The 20,516-nt window shown below is 39.2% G+C and overlaps 1 pseudogene; it reads right to left on the minus strand.

Annotated features, from left to right (window-relative positions):
* Positions 1 to 348: 348 nt before the first annotated feature.
* On the minus strand, positions 349 to 963 carry LOC138176078 (trafficking protein particle complex subunit 6B pseudogene; annotated as a pseudogene).
* Positions 964 to 20,516: the final 19,553 nt, after the last annotated feature.

Here is a 20,516-nt window from a genome sequence, read left to right on the forward strand (position 1 = left end):
TTAATCCAATTTAATCTTTTTTCTGGACCTGAAAAGAATGGGTACAAATGATAACTTTTTCTCTCTGTGAATTCAATAAGACTTTAGTTTTGCCCTCTTTTTTAATGCCAAATAAATATTATCATAAAGCGGTAGAGCAAAAGCACAAAGAAATGTTACTTGGTTGCTGTGCTTACTTAAATTTTTTAATGAAATAAAGTTGAATTTGGTATGCTGTGATATATAGCTACCATGTAGTGTCTCAGGAAAAATTTGTTTGATACTCTCCTGTTCCATCAGATGACATATACTATGGTAATCTTATTTGAGAGTGCATATTACATCATCTAATAAATTTAATTGACATATAGCTTACACAAATCAATGTACTGTAGAAACTTATGACAAATGCCAGTAAGTCAAAAGTTACTACTCAAAAACCTTTATAAGTGAATAATATAATCTCATTACTTTGTAGAAGCATTTGAGTACAAGCTACATCTTCTGTATCATCACTTGAAATTTACACGCTTGCATTGCTGACACTTCAGCTGTCACGATACTTTTTTTCCCCAAATTTGATAAGCCACCTCTGATTAAGCCACATGTAAATGCTAAATACTTAGGAGCATGATCTAAATACTGTTTTCCTGCCGACATCTGAGTCAGGAGCCGAAATTTGTTGTCTTGAAGCACATAGATGCCCTGATGATTTGTCCTTAGATTTTCAATTTGTTTCTTGAAAACAGTGGTCCAAAAATCTTTGCAAATGAATTTCATGATATCTAATTCATCTTTGAACCTTGCAGTGTCTTTTGTAAACCTTTCTATCAGTCCTTGTCCTACTCTAAAACCCATGTTTTCCAGCTTAGTAATGCATCTTCCATTTTCCACCTCCCCCTGATGCGCGGACTTGTAGACGCCGGTCACCATCTTGTGTAGAAGCAAGAAAAGCGCCTCGTCTTCCATCTCCTGCAGCTTTTCTCGGGCTCCGGGGACCCCGGGAGGGCGGAGGTCAGGGCCCTGGCACGGCCGCCGCCGCGGTGGATGGGGCCGCCGCCCGACCCCGCAGCACCAGAGCCTGGTCCCGCGGGCGGCCAAGGAGCCAAGAAGTTTATATTCTAATAAGGGGACACAACACATATGGGGGAATGATGTCCAGTTCTGTTTTGGAAAGTTACAGAGTTGGTAAATAGACCTATAAAGCAGTTAATTGACATACCTGTTCCCAGAAGCAAAGTTAGTATCAATTTGATCCCAATTCCTAGAGCATGAGAAAGAAAACCGAGGGAGCATTTGGGAGGTGGCAAGGAGGAAGTTGGCTGGGATGAAGATTCACGGTCCAGAGTGAGAGTTGAGAATTAAATGGCTGTTTTTTTTTAGCTCCTTCTAGACATAGTTTTGCAGGGCCTGTTTGCTAGGCTAGAGAAGCGAGAGGCAGCAGGACAGAAGGCCATGGGAGTAAAGAAGCATAGTCCCAGAGTAGAAATGTTGTGATGTTCAGTGTTTTCTATGCCTAGTGCGTTCTGACTTTTCAGCAGGAGTCATTTGTTTGCCTTTGTCCTTTCATTTCTCAGTCCATAGTTTTGCCAAGTTCTCCGTGTCTGTCTTTGCACTTAGGTATCAGGCTACGCCTTCGTTGGACTATCTTAAATTTTTGATAGAATTTCATTACCACTTAATCCTTTGCAACAGACGGTTCACAAACTGCCATTATCTTCATGCTCTTTTGCTTATGCTTATCATGAGTACTGAAAGTTGAGATGCTCAAGTGTCCCATGAAATGACATTGCTCATTTCCTTTGGGTGGATGCAATATTTCCTGAATGAAGGGAGTTAATCAGGGAAATTTAGAAGTCTTTTTCACATTTAAAAATTTATACATATAAGTATCTGATAAACATTTCATATTTCATATTTTAGAGAGAGAAATGCTGTTAGCATCAAAATTTTCTGAGGAGCACAATTTGTAACAAAGAGAATGTAGGGTTACATAAAATACAGTGTGAAATACAAATCTAGGACAAATTGCACTAGTTTTAAGCCTGATTTCCTTTAGGCAATATTTAATTCACATTGATGCACTCACTGAAAAAAATTCCCATTTATTTTATGTGGCTCTTCTTGGATATTTATGGTGGGGTTGAGGGGTGGGGAATAGAAGAGGGGTTGAGTGGGGGACCAGGACCTATAATCTCATTGTTTTAGGGAACTCCCAGGTGATAAAACTTTCTCTACCGATACAGGCTAGCTCTTTCTCTTATAGTCCAAATGAACTGCCTGAGCCACTGAGAGGTTAAGTAACTTGCCCAGGGTCACACAGCTAGCATGTGTCAGAAGCAGGACACAAACCCAGGTCTTCCAGACTGAGGATGACCCTCTAGCTTCAACACCACATTACCCCTCTATAGCACCAATGCAATATTTACAACACCCACGATCATGATAAAGACCATTACCATAAGTATCGCATGATATTCTACCACAAAATATACCAACTCTCCAGACAGAGGACAGAACTGAAACACTTATTTAGACACCAGAAAACTGAATCCCAAAACCAGTAAGCCGATTCCATCATAGTACCAAAGATTCAGAAGCCACAATAACGCTGAGAGCCACAGCATCCTTCAGCCTTCCCACAAACCAATACAAGATCAATATCTACTCAGGAGCCTATCTGTCTCTTTGGCTGAGGTCCACCTCTCTCTCCCACAGTCTGGCTAGCTCTGGCTACCAGATTCTTGTGGGCCCTGCTTCCCTTCAGGAAACTCCTCCCACCACAGGCTACATTCAGCTTATTAGGGGGCAGAGTTTATCTTCACAGGAGGGAAGCTTCCTGTGGGCTCTGCTTCCCTTCAGCAAATTCCCTCCATCACAGGCTCCTTGTGATCACATTCAACCTATCAGGCGGCAGAGTTTACTTTCAAAGCAGGGGAGGTATTCAAACTCCCCCCTAGGTCTATTAAGGGGCAGGGAAGATCTTCAAATTCCCATTCTCATTACACCCTCATACACACATATGCTTACGAAGGACAGACAAACATTACAGGAATACAAAACCAATGGTTTAATTGCAACTCTAGTTTCTTTCTGAAGTTTTCTAATGTGTTGTACTCTTTCCATCTCTTTCTTGGTGTTTTCAGTATTTTTCATGTCCCACCCTCCCACCTCCCCCACAAAACTGTGGTGTCTTCATTATTTTTCATGTTCCCCCTCCCACACGCACACGTACCAAAAAAAAAAAAAAAACCACCAAAAAAACAAAAACAAAAAAACCCAACAGAGAAAGAGGTTTGACCACTTGTCTCATTCTTTACTTCTCTATTGAGCTGCCATAGATTTGCATTTGACAAGGGCATTTTTGGAGGGGTTTGATTTCTTTTACAATTAATTTCAAGGACAGAGCTAGAAATGCTTGTAATTTTGTCTGTGCCTTAGTCTATAAGTTTTTAGAGAGCAGGGAGATTGGGATATCATCTTTCTAAACCAATGGGCCACAGTTCTTATATCTCAGTGTTCACATACAAATAGGAAATTAGTCAATGTTTTTGGATGAGGGGATACAGATCTCAGAAAACCCAAAATAAATCTCCTTCCTCTAAGACACCACCAAGCACCACTTAGAGCCTCCTCTACTCTCCTAATTTACCCCATATAAAATGATCTTTTGCTTAAAAATGAGCCTTCAGTTTATCAAAAAAGTCAATTTACATTTTTAGCAGGCCCAAGTAATCACTGTAATCCTCACACACACAAATAACAGCAGTACATGAGTTTGTAAGACAAATTACTCTGCTATTCAACACAACTGCCAAAGCAAACTCATCTTCACATCAAATGCTGTCATTCATTTTGAGAAATTATAGCAACAGCAACATTCAATATAAACATTATGAAAATACAGCGGCTTATTTAGTTTTCTTAACAAAAAGCATCATGTTTCCATTTTCCTTTATGTAAGTCATCTCTTAGCCTTTTTAGCATCTTTCCCCCCTCACTGATCACCCGAATTGATATAGCTTCTGCCATCCAAGGCCTTTTCAATCCTGAAATTAACATGTCACCAATCTAGATACATTCTTAACTTCTCACCTTGCTCTGTGAATACCTGTCACTTCACCTTATTACCAGAAGCATAAATACTCCATTTACAGAGCATTACACAGATAAAAAAAACCACATAAAAACAAAAGCTCCTCTTCACAAAATGACTTATTACAAAAATGTGAAACAAAATTAAATTTACCCTCACAGGATCATTATTTCTTTGCACAGGACTATAGACACACAGAGAGAGGTCATCTAGTCTAGCCTTCTGTCCATTGAACTTTCTAAAATATCTCTCTGTTAAGTGGTCAGCCTGAGTTGGCATGGACTTTAAGAGATCATTTGGTCCAAACTTCCATGTACAAACCACCCATGACTGATGGTTTCTATTTATGTCTTAAAGCTCTTTGGGAATGGAAGTTCAACAACTTTCTTTTGTACTCTATTTGAACGTTTTAATTCCTAGGGACAAAAAACCCATGATGTAGTTGGCTAAGGGGGTTGGGGTGGGAAGGCAGCTGTAGTGTATTATAAAGAGCACTAAATTTGGAGTCATGCTATTTACTAACTGTTCTCTGGCAAATCACTTCCAAGTTTTCTGAGCCCCGATTCTTGCTTCCTTAAAATAGGGAAAGTAATACACAGAATCATTCAATATTTATCAATATAATATTAATCAACTCTGCATGCTCTGTGTACAGAACACTGTTTAGATCATTCAATATGGAGGCACAGTGATTTTAGGAGAAGACATTCCCTTATCATGGGGGTAGGAGTAGCCTCCTTGAATTGGCTGCATGGCCAGAACAGGATGCATCTTCAAAACTTCTAGACAGGGTCAGTCTCACTCTTTCCTGCTCAGCCTTCAGAACTAGTGAAGGTTAACCTTCAGCGTGGCTACCTGTGAGGGGAAAGGGCTTCTTTCCCCTGCTGGAAATGGGCCTGGGGTTTCGATTCTGTTTCTTTTGTTCTTCTTAGTTTCTAGGTGCAGATGTAATTCTCACTGGACCCAGAATTGAGCCATGGCAACATCAGAGACAGGATACAGGCAGGATGTTACAGCCAGCCAGCCTGTCAGGGAAGCCCTGAGAAGCCAGGATGCCTGAGACTTAAGCCCAAGTAGGGCTTTGAATTTGGAAATGAGACTGTGCTATGTAGGAACTGAACTAAGCTAGAAACCTAATTACCTTCCCCTCCCCAGAAGCTGAGGTGGTATGGGATGGGGGTGGGGAGGCAAGGATCATACTCTATATGAGGTAGAGTATATTTATTATGATACGTTTGAAGTAAATATCCTTTTGTAAAAGTTAATCTGGAGGTGAAGTAATTAAATGACACTGGGGTGCTAGGGATGCTTAAGGGGGCATCATTAGTGGTGACTGGAGGAAATAGAAGAGCCTAGACATGCTGGAGACCCCTGGGGGAGAGTAATACATGGCCTTCAGGCACTGGGGGCAAGGGGAGTTAACATTAGGGTAGGAACTGGGAGAACACACAAAAAGTTTAGATATGACGTGGTTGTTCTCTTGTGCAGCTGGTATTGAACTCTACGTACCTCAGAGAACTGGTGTGAGAACCATATGAAATAAAAACTTTAAGGTTCCATAGAGATGTCAGCTGTTGTTAAATATTACACAATGCATTTTAACAAACATCTCTTACTTTAATTTAAACTCTCTTTCTCTTGTTTGATCTTCCATGTAAAAGTGGCATATACCTTATTCTACTCCAATCTCATTTGTGACCCAAAGTCTATGGCCTCACATGGACCTAGTCTATTCCTAGGGGCCTGACTCCCTGAAAGGCTAATTTCCCTCTCTGGCTCGTGCCTTAACCCCAGAGATTTATTCTGCTAAAATCTTCTAAATGAAACTTACTTATGGTTCACATTTGCTTAGATACACTATGAATAACCAATATTGGACAGTCTTTATTTCACCTGCCACCAAAATGCATAAGTTGCAAATAACTCATAGGAACTCAGGTACAAGTGCATAAACTCAAATCATCCATTAGACTACTCCTCTGCCCCAACTCTGGAGAAGGTAAAGACACTTTTGGGAGCTGCTGAACAGATACTTCCCATTTGCAGCAGACTTGAATAATCTAAGCAATATTAGGGTTGGCAACATTCAGTTCTCTCTTTCTTCCTTTTCCCTCACTGCCTGCCCCACTTCCCCCCATGGTACAGGGCAGACACAGACAACTATCAATACTCTTCTTCTGACGACCCCCATGTTTTATTGCAGGGGTGGGAGAAGAAGAAATTCATTTCTTTTTTCCCTTGGCTCCCACCTTCAACCTCACTGCACTTTAATATAGGAACTTAATGGTGAGAGAGTCCAAAAATGACATCTCAGATCTATTTTATACCAAAGAAAAAGACCCCTAAGCATGTCAGTGATGAATCATCTTGGATCTATACCCAGTCACTGGTAACAAATAAGAGTAGTGACTTAGGTTATGCCTGACTAACCCCTATTACATTTCGATATTTCCAGATAGAATATATTTTCCATCTTTAGGGGGGGGATTTTTGTCACTTTTCTCTGTACCTTCCAAGTATTTAAACATTCTCTTAATAACACAGAAAACAATGAATACAGTATTCTAATAAAATTATGACCAATGCCAATGCAGGGTATAAAGAAGGAAAATACTTTCCAGACTGTGGCCCTTAATTTTGTAAGTATAACTATGAGGAAACATTGCATAACTGTTTGATAAACTGTTTTGTTCAAATGTGATTAAAATGTCAGGAAGAAAAAAGGTCAAAGATTCTTTAGGAAACTACTGTGTGACAGGAGGAATATCTACCAGAGTCCTCTTGCCATGTGGGCTGGACTAATTTTTTTTCATTAAAATGCATCCTCAAGATCCTCAAGACTCAGGGGACTAAAGTGTCTGGCCATTTGACAGTACTTCTTGATCTTTCACCTTAGTACAAAAAAGTCACGCTGAGCTCCAGAACCCCCCTACTGCTTGACTAAGACCTCCTATAGGCAATACAGAGCTAGGGCAACTGCCCTCAGGTAAATCACTATAGTGGCCTAGTTGTATAGCCTTCCTCTGCCATGATTAAGTACATCTCTATTTCTTGACTGTTAGGTCTTCTGCTAGTGTTTTATTTTACGCTGATAATAAACTTAAACTATTAGAAGATTGGCCTTCAGCCAGGCCCTTCCTACAACAAGCTAGAAGAAGCTTGGTCATTTGGTTTGTGAATAAGTCTTAAGCCACTTAATGCAAAATATCAATTACATCAAAGCTGAGCTGGTTAGTTGGGAGGAGGCAGTTGACTGAAGAGGGTGTATTTTCCAGATTACAATGAGGCCATCTTTGGAGAATCACATCCTTTATGCCTGTCTCTGCTTTATTTTCTTTCTTTTGTTTGGGTCTACATGGAAAGAAAACATAGGAATATTTCTGATAAGCAGTAAATATATAGTAAAACGTACTGATACTGTGGCAGCTAGGTGACACAGTAGATAGGGTCCAATCTGGAGTCAGGAAGACCTGAGTTCAAATCTGAACTCAGACACATATTAGCTGTGTGACTCAGGGCAACTCACTTCACCATGTTTGCCTCAGTTTACTCACATGAAAAATGGGGATACAGTAGAGAAAGAAATGGCAAACCACTCCAGTCTCTGCCAAGAAAACTCCAAATGGGATCATGAAGAGTGAGACAACTCAACAACACCAACAATTGATACTATTCTGAAGCTCCATAGCACAGACCAAATTGAAGTGTTCACATGCCAGGCCTAAGATGTTGGGACACCTAAAATTAGAGAAATTCAAAGGCTTATATTTTAAAAAACCAGCTGAAGCTTTTCTTCTATACCTACTATAAGGAAATTGTGACTAGCAAAATACAGAACTCAGGAAGGGCTTTGTCAGAGATCCACTGAAGAGTTTATTGAATTCTAGTACTGTTAGTTAAATAGTTTGTATGGTCTGATTAACAAAACACAAACTATTTATATGCCCCAGTTTGGAGCAATACAGTTGAAGGCAAAAGTTAGTCAAAACTATTATCAAGAACTCTTGCCTGGTTAATGACTCAAGGTTGCATAACTTTGGAAAAGCAAACAGCCCTCTACCCACATGGAAATGAATGGCAGTGTTCTCAAAGGGCCTCTGACATTGGTGAGTGTACCTTGTCCTGCAGAAGCAGATTTTTCATTTCCTGAAATTTTCCTTTGCTGTGCTCTACCTTGTAAAGGAAGAGAGCAAACTCTTTCTATCTTACTGTCCACCCTGTTTTTATTCCCTACAAAACCAGGAAAACCTAGACAGGTCAAAAGAGTAGGCTTCCATTTGACAGGCAGAAATCAGCTTATTTGTCAAATGTCTCAGTTCAGTCATGCCACCTGAACAAACTTGAACACTTCTTCTGAAGATATGTAAATGTTGTTCTCCATCCCTCATGGCCACCAATGTGTATACACCTGAGCAAAGCTGAAGGGAATTTGGTTTGGACTCTAAACAACTATTCTTTTTACTTTGAGAAAATGACTGTTAAATGATGATAGATGTTTAAAAGTTTAGTGTCACTTCATCTTAATAATGTAAGCCTCGCAAAACATCTGGGTAAAATGAATAATCTAAATATAAAATATTAGTAAGACTAAATATAGAATTGGCAGAAATGCTTCAAGTTGTGTTTACTTGGCAGGGTTCCTAGGGAACTTAATCAGGCCATGTGAAAAATACAACATGTAAAGGGAAACACATTTAGAAATCATCATGTAAAGGGGTTAATCCTTGGAATAGTGAAGGGAATAGTCAGAAAACATAAGAGATGCCATACTGAGTCAAGCCATTGACCCATCAAGCCCTGTATTCTGCTGCTGACAGTGATAGAGGGTGACTTATGGGACAGCATTGATAGTTGTCTTTCACATCATGCCTATGGGGGTAACAATCACCTAAAGCAGTGAAATTGCAGTTCTTAAGGACCCCATCTCCCCCTGGGTCTCCCAAAGGCTATTTCAGGGTTAATTTTGTAGGTCAGAATCCTTTTGAAATCATAAATCATAAACCCTCATTGATGTGTTTACTTTACCTAGTAAGCTAGAGGAGATAGACTTTACCTCAAAGCAAAGACATTTAATGAAATAGTAACACAATAAAATAAAAGAATATTCTCTGGAAGTCTGGAGTTCATTCTTTCACAAATACACCCTCATTAGGAAGAATGAACATGAATTGCTTTAGTATAAACTGGGGAATTCTTCTGACCAGGGAGCTTTAATGAAAGGACATGAATATTCAGGGAATGTTTGTGGCCAGGGCACCTGCTAGGGAGGTAGCACAACTCATACTTGTGCCTTTGCTTAGCTGGATATCTTTTGGGAATGCCATTACATCTTATCTGCTTGGTTTTCTTCCTTTCAGGCATTGTTCTCTTATGGTCCCAATCAGATTTTATAGTTCAGTGCCTCTTCTCTACTATACACCGTTCACTGCCAACAAAGATTCTGGTTAGGTTCCCACTGTGTAACACCTGGGGCTCTCTCACTCATGATTCCCCAGAAAGCTAAATTAGGTTTTAGGTCCTTTGTATATCGGAATGATCTTTAAACCATAGCTCATGAGCCCCCACCAATGTATTGACTTTTGTCAGTCAGCCAGTATACCCTATTAGTTCAAAACAAAGACCTTTAATGAAATAGCAGAGTAATAAGAATTATAATAGAGCATTTTTCCTTCAAAATTTAAGCTCACTATCTCCCAAATACCACTTGCAGTGGCAACAGGATCATGGACTGAGAGCTCGAAGGACCTTCAAAAGAACTTTTATACATGAGGAAACTTGCAGCCTGATGAGGAGGTTAAGTGATGCATGAAAAAATTACACAGGAAGTTAAGAGCAAATCTGGGATTCAAACCCAGGCCTTCTGGCTCCAAATCCATTTTCTTTCCACTGCCTCCCTTATGACCACACACACATGGAGAAATGTATGGCTAGGGCATATATGAAGGAATATGCTTCTGACCTTGCAGAGCTGCAATGTTTTTTAGTGGTGTTGTCACACTGCCCTCTGCTGGGCCTTGTTCCCTGTTGGGCATTGTGCTTTGTTCCAGTTGGCCTTCATCAGTCCGACATGTTGTGCAATATCTATTAGTGAAACAGTGATTAATTAACCTCTCCTCTAGAAGAGAGCTTCAGCTCTATCAACCTACTCTTTTTCTTTTTTGCTTTTTAGAGGGCAATTGGGGTTAAGCAACTTGCCCAAGGTCACATGGCTAGTACTTGTTAAGTGTCTGAGACTGGATTTGAACTCAGGTCTTCCTGACTCCAGGGTCAGTGCTCTATTCACTGCGCCCCTCAACCTACTCTTTTTAGCTAGTTCTACCATCTTCTTATGGATAGTATGGTTGTTAGTGAGCCTTTTTCTTTTAGGGAAGGGCCTTAGACTCTTCAGCTGATGTACTATCTTCATGGTAATGCGATACTCTGATTCATTGTGGGGTGTTGTGGTTAATAAGCCTCTCCTCTGTAGGGGAGAGCTAACAGTCTCCTTCATCAGCTCTCTCAGCTGATGGTTATTAAACTATTCAATTAATGACTATGAAGATGTATTTTCATCAACTGGGCTGCTCGCAGAAGACATTAAATGCCCAGGAGAGGAACACATATGCTTGATGAGATCAGTTTTTGTTCTCATATATCCTTTACTCAGCTTTCACAGTGATATTCCTAAAGTATACCGTGTTTCCCCAATAATAAGACACTGTCTTATTATTATTTTTTTTTTTTGGACAGAAAAACACCAGAGGGCTTATTTTCAGGGGAGGGCTTATTTTAATGAACATTGACAGCAATTTTAATAAACAGGTAAATGTGAACAAAAAAATGTACCTTTATTCAATAATGATCATGTCATCTTCTTCAACAACATCGTCATAAGTGTCCATACCCTGAATTCCGTCCTGGATGTCTTGCGCCTCCATTTCCTTCAGAAGAAGTGGACCCCAATCTGTCATGTCCAGCAATATAGCTCTCTTTAAATGAATATGTCTTGTCCAGGTAACCTGCTCGTAGTGCCTTGGCAACACAGCTGTCAGTAATTTTATCCCATGACTTCTTCACCCGAGTCACGACTCCTGGCAGACAGGGCTTCACAAAGTTTCCACGCTGATTTCTTTCCATTCTATTTTTAATGTAGTCATTGACTTCCATGCACAAATGGTCCTTGAATGGCTTCTTTATTGCAATATCAAGGGTCTGGAGATAGGCAGTCATTCCTGCAGGAATCATTACTTGATCTATTCTTCTCTCTGCAAGGAAGTTCTTCATTTTTTTTAGCACGGTAAGTGCTGGCTGAATCCCAGACTATCAGACCTCTTTGGTTACCTCGCATAACAAGTGGCAGCATTAAATCAACCCACTTTCTTATAATGGCTTGTGTACAGCAGGCTTTTTTGGTTTCAAGAACGTAAATGCCAGATACACGTTCAATCTTATCTTTCTTGCCCTTACTGATGATTAGAGGTGTGGCTTTCTTTCCATCCAAACGAATTGCCAAAACACAGGTGACCCGTGCACTTTCATAGCCAGGGGTGGGAATGTAGGTTGACGTTGCACCCCTGTGATAAATTGTTGTTTGAGATCCTTGTCCCATAAACACTGCAGTTTCATCCATAGCAATCATATTGCAGGTTTGGTACTTGGAAATGTCGATCCTATCAAGAAAGGACTTGAATGCAAGTGCACGTTTAATAACTTCAGCATCTTCCAGCTTAAACAGTGTTGTTGATCTTCTTAGGGACAGTTCATACCGTTGAAGGAAACCGTCCAACCAGTGTTGTGATGCTTTGAATCCTTCTGAGACCATTTCAAACTCTGGTGCCATTGAAAGGGCAAATGCTTGAATATCAGCCCTGCGCACAACCAAGGCCTTTGCTCTCCTGTCAGCAATCCATTCACCAATGAGGATCTCCAAGTCAGGATATAAGGGCTGCCGACCTGATCCAGACCTGCGCTTTTTCCCTTTTCCCTCATCCACCTGTTGATTGAGGTTATTATAATCTGCTCTCCATTTTCTGACCATTTGAAGAGCCAAAAGTTTTTCTTTACAGAAAACTGCAAGATTCTTGCCATGTGACTCCTCTACAATTGCTTTCTTATACTCAACAGTATAGCTCTTCCTTTTTGTACTCGTGTCTGGGGGTCAAAACAGACAGAATAATAAAATTATGACCATCAGTCCTTCTTTTCACTCCATCATGCCCCCTGAGTTCTTCTTTTTTCCTCCATCATGCCCTTTTTATCCTCCATCATGCCCCCTCACTCCCGCTTACATACCGGGTTTTTATGTTGTCCTGCCTCAGCTCTCCTCCATGGCACTGCTCTCAATGGCGCCAGTAAGCAAATCACTGGGGAAGAACAGGATGACGCGCTCACTGCTGCAGCTCTGATTGGATGCAGCTTGGAGCGTGGTGTGCGTCCCCCCCTGGGGGGGGGACGGTGCATACAGAGGGTACCGTAATGTAGCGTGTAGCGCAGGGGATCACCTTCACTACAGTAGCAATCTCAATAGGGCTTATTTTCGGGGGAGGGCTTATTTTAGAGGAATCTTACACAGTAAGGGGAGGGCTTATTTTCGGGATAGGTCTTATTATGGGGGAAACACGGTAGTTCTGACCATGTTACTTAATAAATGCCAGCGACTCCCTATTGCCTCCAGCATCAAATATGAAATCCTCCATTTCACTTTCACAATCTGATTCCTTCTTAACTTATGACATTTATATTTTGCTCCCCTCCATGTACTCTCTCATTTGATGACACTGGCCTTCTTATTGTTCCTGAAAAGCCATGTTCCATCTGTCAGTTCTGTGACTTTCCATTGCTCTCCCCCATGCCTGGGATGCTCTTCCTCCTCATCTCTGCCTCCTGGCTTCCTTGTTTAGCTCTCTTCAAAGTTTAGCCTTTCCTGCCTCCACTCCCCCAATTCTAGTGCTTTTTCTCTGAAATTGCCTCTTATTTACACTGCATCCATTTCTTTTGTGTCCATAGCAGTTTGCCTGTTGTCTTTCCCATCATTTCCTTGAGGGCAGAGACTATGTTTTTGCCTTTCTTTGTATCTTCAGTACTTAGCACAGTGCCAGGCATATAGTAAACGCTTACTGTTGTTATAATTAAGTTGTTGTTGCTGTTAGGTTATAGGCCAGCCAAGTGACCGAGTGGATAGAGTGCTGGGCCTGGAGTCAAAGAGCCATCTTCTTGAGTTCAAATCTGACCTCAGATACTTACTAGCTGCATGACCCTGGACGAGTCACTTAACCCTGTTTGCCTCAGTTTCCTCATCTGTAAAATGAGCTGGAGAAGGAAATGGCAAATGACTATAGTGTCTTTGTCAAGAAAATTCCAAATGAGGTCATGAAGAGTCAGACCTGACTGAAAAATAACCCACCAACCACAATTGTTAGGTTATAAATGTTAGTTCTTGATATAACTTATGGTCACATCCATTTTAGTTCTCGGTTTTTTTTTCATACCCTCTGGGCTAAAGCAAATAGCTTTAGTATTCTACTTACTCAAATGGTTAAAGGAGCTAAATAAAATGTTAAGAAAACTATGCTCTCATCATGCTCTTCTATTCTGTTGTGCTGGTTGGATTTGTTAGAGAAGTCTGAAAAGGCCAGTAACCTGTTTCCACTTCCTCCCAACCAAAAAAATCACAAATCATAGCTTGTTATATCACTTTAGAACAAAACCTTGAAATTATGAATTTTGGTCCTTCCCATCCATTTTCTGCACTTAATTATCAATCTTTTTTTTTTTTTTTATTAAGCAATCAGGGTTAAGTAACTTGCTCAAGGTTACAAGGCCAGTTATTTCTGGGTGTGGTGCTGAGCGTCTGAGCCCGGGATTCAATTTCCAGGTCGTCCAAGCACTGGAGCCGGTGCTCTTACTCGCTGAGCCACCTGGCCGCCCCTAAGCAATTGGGGTTAAGTAACTTGCTCAAGGTTACACAGCCAGGTGTTTCTGGGTGGGTGCTAAGTGTCTGAGCCCGGGATTCAATCTCCAGGTCTTCTCAACACTGGAGCCGGTACTCTTACTCGCTGTGCTACCTGGCTGCCCCTATCAATCTTTTTTTTTTTAAATTATCAATTGTCTTTATTGATAAAATTATACAGTACACATTCCAAATACATATTTTAAGCTTCTGGATTACAAAAATAATGTATGTGAAATTATCAATCTCTTAATTCCTAATTTAATAGGAAAACAAATTAGACCAGTGCCACAGATATGGGAATAGGGAAGCCTAATAACATCCATCATTTAAAAAAATATATACTCAATAGTTTTCTTTTCAATAGTTTTTTTTAATTGGGAGTATGAAATGTTTTAGGAAAATTAAACAGTTTGCACACAGGGGAGACACTGGAGTTCGAAAGACCATTAGCAAGTTGTTGTAGTCATCCAGATGAAAATGATGAGATTTGGACTAAGGTGGTAGCATTGAGAAAAAGGATGAAGAGATAAACCTATCTGATATCCCTCAGAGATGGAATCTAGGGGGTACAGGAAAAGAGAAAGGAGTCAGAGGATTTTAATGTTTAAAGCCTGGCTGGCTATGAGAACAGTGCTTCCATGAACAAAAATGGGAAGTTGGGAAGGGGAGTTAGTTTAGAGAGAAGATGATGAATGAGTTTCAGATATGTTTAGTTAGAAATAACCATGAAACATCAACCACAAATCTTTAGTAGGAAGCTGACTGTTAGTAGAAACAATTACTCATATTTAAATAGTGTTTTACCAAATGCCTTCTTTACAACCTCATGAGATAAGGTAGAGCAGGTGTTATTGTTACAGGTTCAGAGATAAGAAAACTGAGTTACAATGAGGTCAGGTGACTTGTTCCGGGTCACAAAGCTAGTAAATGGCAGAAATGGAATTCTAAATCCAAGCTTACTGATCTTTTGATTATTACACTCTACCTCTAGAACTATGAAGAAGTTTCTGAAAGAGTATTGTGATCAGAAAAAGTTTGTTATTTTAATTTTGCATTTCTCTTAGGATAGAGAAATAGATGAGAGATGGGTTTCCTGAATCAAGTTGGAGCAGAGGTGTAAGAAGAAATTTTATACTAGTCAGATTATAACATGGCTGCGTACCTTCAGCTCAACAATCTCTCCAATTGCCATCACTTTCTCCTTACATGTGGCTTTGGGCTGGAGTTTCCAAAATTGATACAGCCTCTGCCTAGATAGTGGAGGGCAAGTATATTCAGATAACATGAAGAAATGAAAAACTTCACTCATTTAAAACTCAGAGTCAAATATTCACACATGTTAGCTGCAACAAACACTTCTAAGTGCTATAGTCTTTTGAGCTTGTAAACAGCCAACATTTACTGACTTCTTGTCATATTCAAAGTTATATGCTGTGTGAACAAGGTATCTGTCCTCAAGGGGTTTACAATCTATTCACCTCCTATATAGATTAATTGTATTTAAAGCCAAATGTTAGATGCTATACACTAATGTACGTGTATTATATTATTATAGGATGTAACATTTATTAATATAGCAATATTATACTTATATATGCACAAAATATTAACATATTTGAATTTAATATTAATGTATCACGCCAAAAATATATTAATATAGCATAGTATATTAATTGAAATTATGTTACTTTGGTGTATATATGTTAGATAATTTATTGTGCTATATATTATGTAATGTATAACATATTATGTTGTTGTTCAGCAGTTTCAGTCATGTTGGGCCCTTCCTGACCCCATTTGGGGTTTTCTTGGCAAAGATATTGGAGTAGTTTGTCATTTCCTTATCCAGCTTTTTTTTTTATAGATAAGAAAACTGAAGCAAACAGAGTTGAGTGACTTGCCCAGGGTCACACACTTAGGAAGTGTCTGAGGCCAGATATGAACTCAGGTCTTCCTGACTCCAGGTCCAGTGCTCTATTTACTGAGCCACTTAGCTGTATAATATAATATGATATAATATATGATTAATATAACTTAACATAATACTATATAATACAATATATGTGTATATATACTGCATTAATGTTTGGCTCTGCACTTGGCTTTAAATCCAATTAATCTAAATAGAAGTTAGCTAGATTGTCAACTCCTTGAGGGAGGGTACTTTGTCTCCACAGCACATAGCCTTGAACATGGCAGAGAGTTAGTTGAATAAATGAGTAATTCTTTCATTATACCAATATTATATTGTATTCGTTCAAAGACAGTGAAGTAAATTTCAGAAAGGTACTAGTATTTTAAAGACTTTCATTCATTTATGGAGTCTCAAAGAGTAGATTAATGAACATTATTGTATTCACTTCACAGTAACAAAGCAATATTAAGAATTCACATGCACACATGTTCTTAAATTGTGTTCTCTACCACCACCCCCTTTTTCTTCTAATCATCTGGTACTGGAGATAGTTTGTCATTAAACTCAAATTTTCCTTTGGTGGTTGATGATTGACCAATTCCAAGTTGGAAAGGTATAAACAGTTAGCTACAATTAATTGCAAGTTTGTTATTTTAAAAGCATATGGTTTTAGTTGTAGAACCTTAAGGACTGTGCAGGAACAGGCCACCATTCAGAGCCCAAACTAGGCTAAAGCTTTTGAGGGCTTTGCATCTATCACCCACTAGAAATTCTCTCCTACCGACCAATCTTTCTCTGTGTTCCCTTATTATGCCAAGATGAGCATGAAATTTCTGCTTGCAGCCTTGCTCCAACCCAACTCATGAAACCCATTTCCAAAGTGATGGTGAACTAGTTTTGGACTGAATATTGTCAGTGTTATGGAGTTACTAATTGTGAGGTGACCTCTTCCATTGTTAGATTGCTCAAATTGTGTTAGAAAATTCTTTCTTGCTGAACTCTGCCTTCTTATCCCTTTTACCCTTTGTCTTGTAGTCTGATGCAGTGAAATTTAGTCTACCTGATCTCCTGCATGATCCTTCAAATATTTGGTCAATAATATATTAATGTAACACATTGATATAATATACTAATTAAAATTATGACACATGTGTTATATTATTTATTGCACTATATAATATACAACATATACTTCGTTGTTCTTGTTCAGTCATTTCAGTTGTGTTGGACTCTTCTTGACCCCTTTTGGGGTATTCTTGGCAAAGTTATTTCTTCTATTCATCCAGCCTTAGTATCCCCAATTGCCTTAACCATTCCTGGCTTAGACAAAGGACATCTTAGGGAACTGAAAGAATTGTTAGATGTAATTTCTGAGTTACTTTTAGTAAGCTTTCAAAGAGCATGGTGAATTAGAGAGTTATCACAGAACTAGAGAAAAACAGAAGAGAATTGAGTCTGCAAACAAGAGGCCATTGAGATTGCTATTAATTCCTAGGAAAATTCTAGAACATATAGGAAAAGAAAGGACCAGAAGAGAAATAGAAATGGTGATTACAAAGAGCTAGTATGGTTTCACTGAGAACAGATCATGTCAGACTAATTCTCCTTGTTTTTTTCTACTAGACTCCATATACAAAGGAAATGCTGAAAATAAAGTATATCTAGATATTGACAAGTGTGAAATTTTTGACTAAGTTTTTCAAACCAAGCTTCTTATTGAAGTAACATGGTAGAGCGGGAAAAGGATTTTTGAGTCATCGTCCTGGGATTTGAGTCCCAGGTTTGCCACTTAAAACTTGTATGTACTTGGTCAAGTCCCTTTACTTATAAGACCTCATTTCTTTACATATAAAATGAGGGTAATAATAATAAATTAAAAAAGGGCGGCCAGGTGTCTCAGCGAGTAAGAGCACCAGCTCCAGTGTCGGGATGACCTGGATCGAATCCCGGGCTCAGGCACTCAGCACCACACCCAGAAATAACTGGCCGTGTAACCTTGAGCAAGTTACTCAACCCCGATTGCTTAAAAATAATAATAATAAAAATAATAATAAATAAAATGAGGGGGTTGTTCTAGATAACTATGAAGGTCAGTCCTGTCTCCAAATCTGATTTTTATGGGGAGGCTATTCCTGTGGAAAAGAAGCAGAACTGTGAGTTAACATGATCGTAAATGGAAAGGCTACTAAAATTTCACCTTCTAACAAAAACCTTCCTTCCCTTTCTCCCTCTGAGGTCGTCCTCAATCCATCCTGTCGCGTCTTGTCTATATGTAGCTGTTCTGTTTGCATGTTTTCTTCCACGTCAGACGGGACTTTTTTTGCCTCTCTTTGTATCTCCAGCTTAGCCCATTGTTGTTGCTGTTGCTTCTGCTCAGTTGTTTCAGTCATGTCCAATTCTTTGGGACCCCATTTGGGGTTTTCTAGGCAAAGATAGTGGAGTGGTTTGCTCTTTCCTTCTCCAGCTCATTTTACAGAAGTGGGACTGAGGCAAACAGGATTAAGTGACTTATCCAGGGTCACACAGCTAGTAAGTGTCAGAGGTCACATTTGAGCTCAGGTCTTCCTGACTCCAGGCTTGGCACTCTACTTCACTACTGAGCTGCCATATATATATATATATTTATATATGTATGTATGTATGTATGTATGTATGTATATTGCCTGACACTTAATAATTGCTTATTGACTGACTCATTAAATCATTTTATGTCAATTGGGAGGAGGCCTTCAGTGGAGTGCCTCAGGAATCTGTACTTGGTCCTTTTGCCTTTTGCAATTTTTGCATTAACTTGGCTGGTGGCTTAAGTAGCAGTCTTGTCAAATTTTCAGATGATATGAAAGTGGAAAGTATAGTTGACAAGCACATTGAGTGACAGGATTTGAAAATACTTTGGCAATCTAGAACACTAGACTAAATCTGACAAAATGACATTTGATCAGGATAAATTTAAAATCTTGGACCTGGGTTTAAGAAATCAAATTCATATAGACTGGTGAAATCTGAGTAGGTTAGTAATTTGAAAAAAAAAAAAAGACCTGGGGGGGTGGGTAGTTTATTCATCATCACACTCAATATTATTCTATAGTATGATATGGAAGCCAAAACAATTATGGGCATTTTAGACTGTATTGAGAAATATATAGTTATCTGTTCTCCATTGTAACTTTCCCCATAATGGCTTTGATATATCCCAGGTCAGTATGAGAAATTAAACAGGAATTTTTGAGGAGGTTTGCAGAAGCCGCAGACAACACACAAAGGCCAGCAGACATCATAGGAAAAGCTTAGCAACTCAGAAATGCATAAAATATATGTATACTATTATATAATATCAACATATTTTAAGTAATATCAACATATTTTTATGTAAGTGGGGAGGGATAACTAGTTTCCAGGACTAAGGAGGTGAGAGTGACTTTATATTCTGTCATCATCAGGCTACAGCTGTAGTACTGTGCTCAGTTCTAGAGGCCTAATCTAAAAAGATCATTGATAACCTAGAATGAATCCAGAGGAGAGCAATCAGAAAGATGAAGGGTCTAGCGTTCAGGCCATATAAATTCCAATTGAAGGGATTAGAGATGTTTAACCTGGAGAACAGAAGACTTATGGGTAAGAACATAGCCATTTGTCCCATAGAAAAGGCATTAGACATGTTTTTCTTGGCCTCAGAGGGAAGAACTTGGAACAATGGATATAAGTTGCAAAGAGGCAAATTAAGGCTTGATGTAAGGGAAATTTTCCTTTCAATAAGAGATACAAAGCCTCTCATAAGATCTTACTGCACTTGTATAACCTATATCAGATTGCTTACCATTTTAAGAAGGAGGGAGGGGAGAAAGCAAAGAAGAGAACTTGGAACTCAAAATTTTAAAAAACGAATGATAAAAATTGTTTTTATATGTAATTGGGAAAACTATTCAAAGTCTTAAAAAATAAAATAAAAGATTCATAGTAAAAAAATAGAACAAAGGAGCACAGGTCATAGATCTATACTTAGAAGAGATCTTATATTGCCCTACCCTCTCTTACAGATGAGGAAGTTGAAGTAAAGGGAAGACAAATGACTTCCCCAAGGTGGTAATCAACAGAGGTAGTAATTACCAGAGGTAGGTTCAAAGAACCCATGTCTTCTGCCTCCAGAAACAATGCTCTTTCCATTAGTGGGTCCCTCCTCACTTAGGGTTTTCAAAACACAAGCTATATGATCAAATATTAGATCTGATGTAGAGATGATTCTTGTACCGTCCTGGTTTGGACTAGATGATGACCTCTGAGATTATCGGATCCGGACCCGTCATCATCCTGATCACCTGCCTTGGTTTGTGTGCTCCTTTTCAAAGTTCCTCAGAAGAGGGGATGTCAGAACCATTGCTCATTCCAACTTCTATTTACTGTACTCCATCTGAGTTTTGATGTATTATACTATTCAACTCTTTTTGGTACTTTTGAGAACTATCTATTCAATGACTTAGTGTGAGATTCAATCCTCTAAAGACCTTTTTAGCATTAGCTAGATGTGCCTCCATCCCTAGTAATAGAAATTGACTTGAGGGCAATGATAGCAAAGTGACTTGGAGGAATGGAGGGAG

Source organism: Petaurus breviceps, unplaced genomic scaffold, assembly GCF_028583685.1.
Source record: "Petaurus breviceps papuanus isolate PSGF00001 unplaced genomic scaffold, PetGlider_PUasm1.0 81, whole genome shotgun sequence".
In the NCBI taxonomy this organism is placed as follows: Eukaryota; Metazoa; Chordata; class Mammalia; order Diprotodontia; family Petauridae; genus Petaurus; species Petaurus breviceps.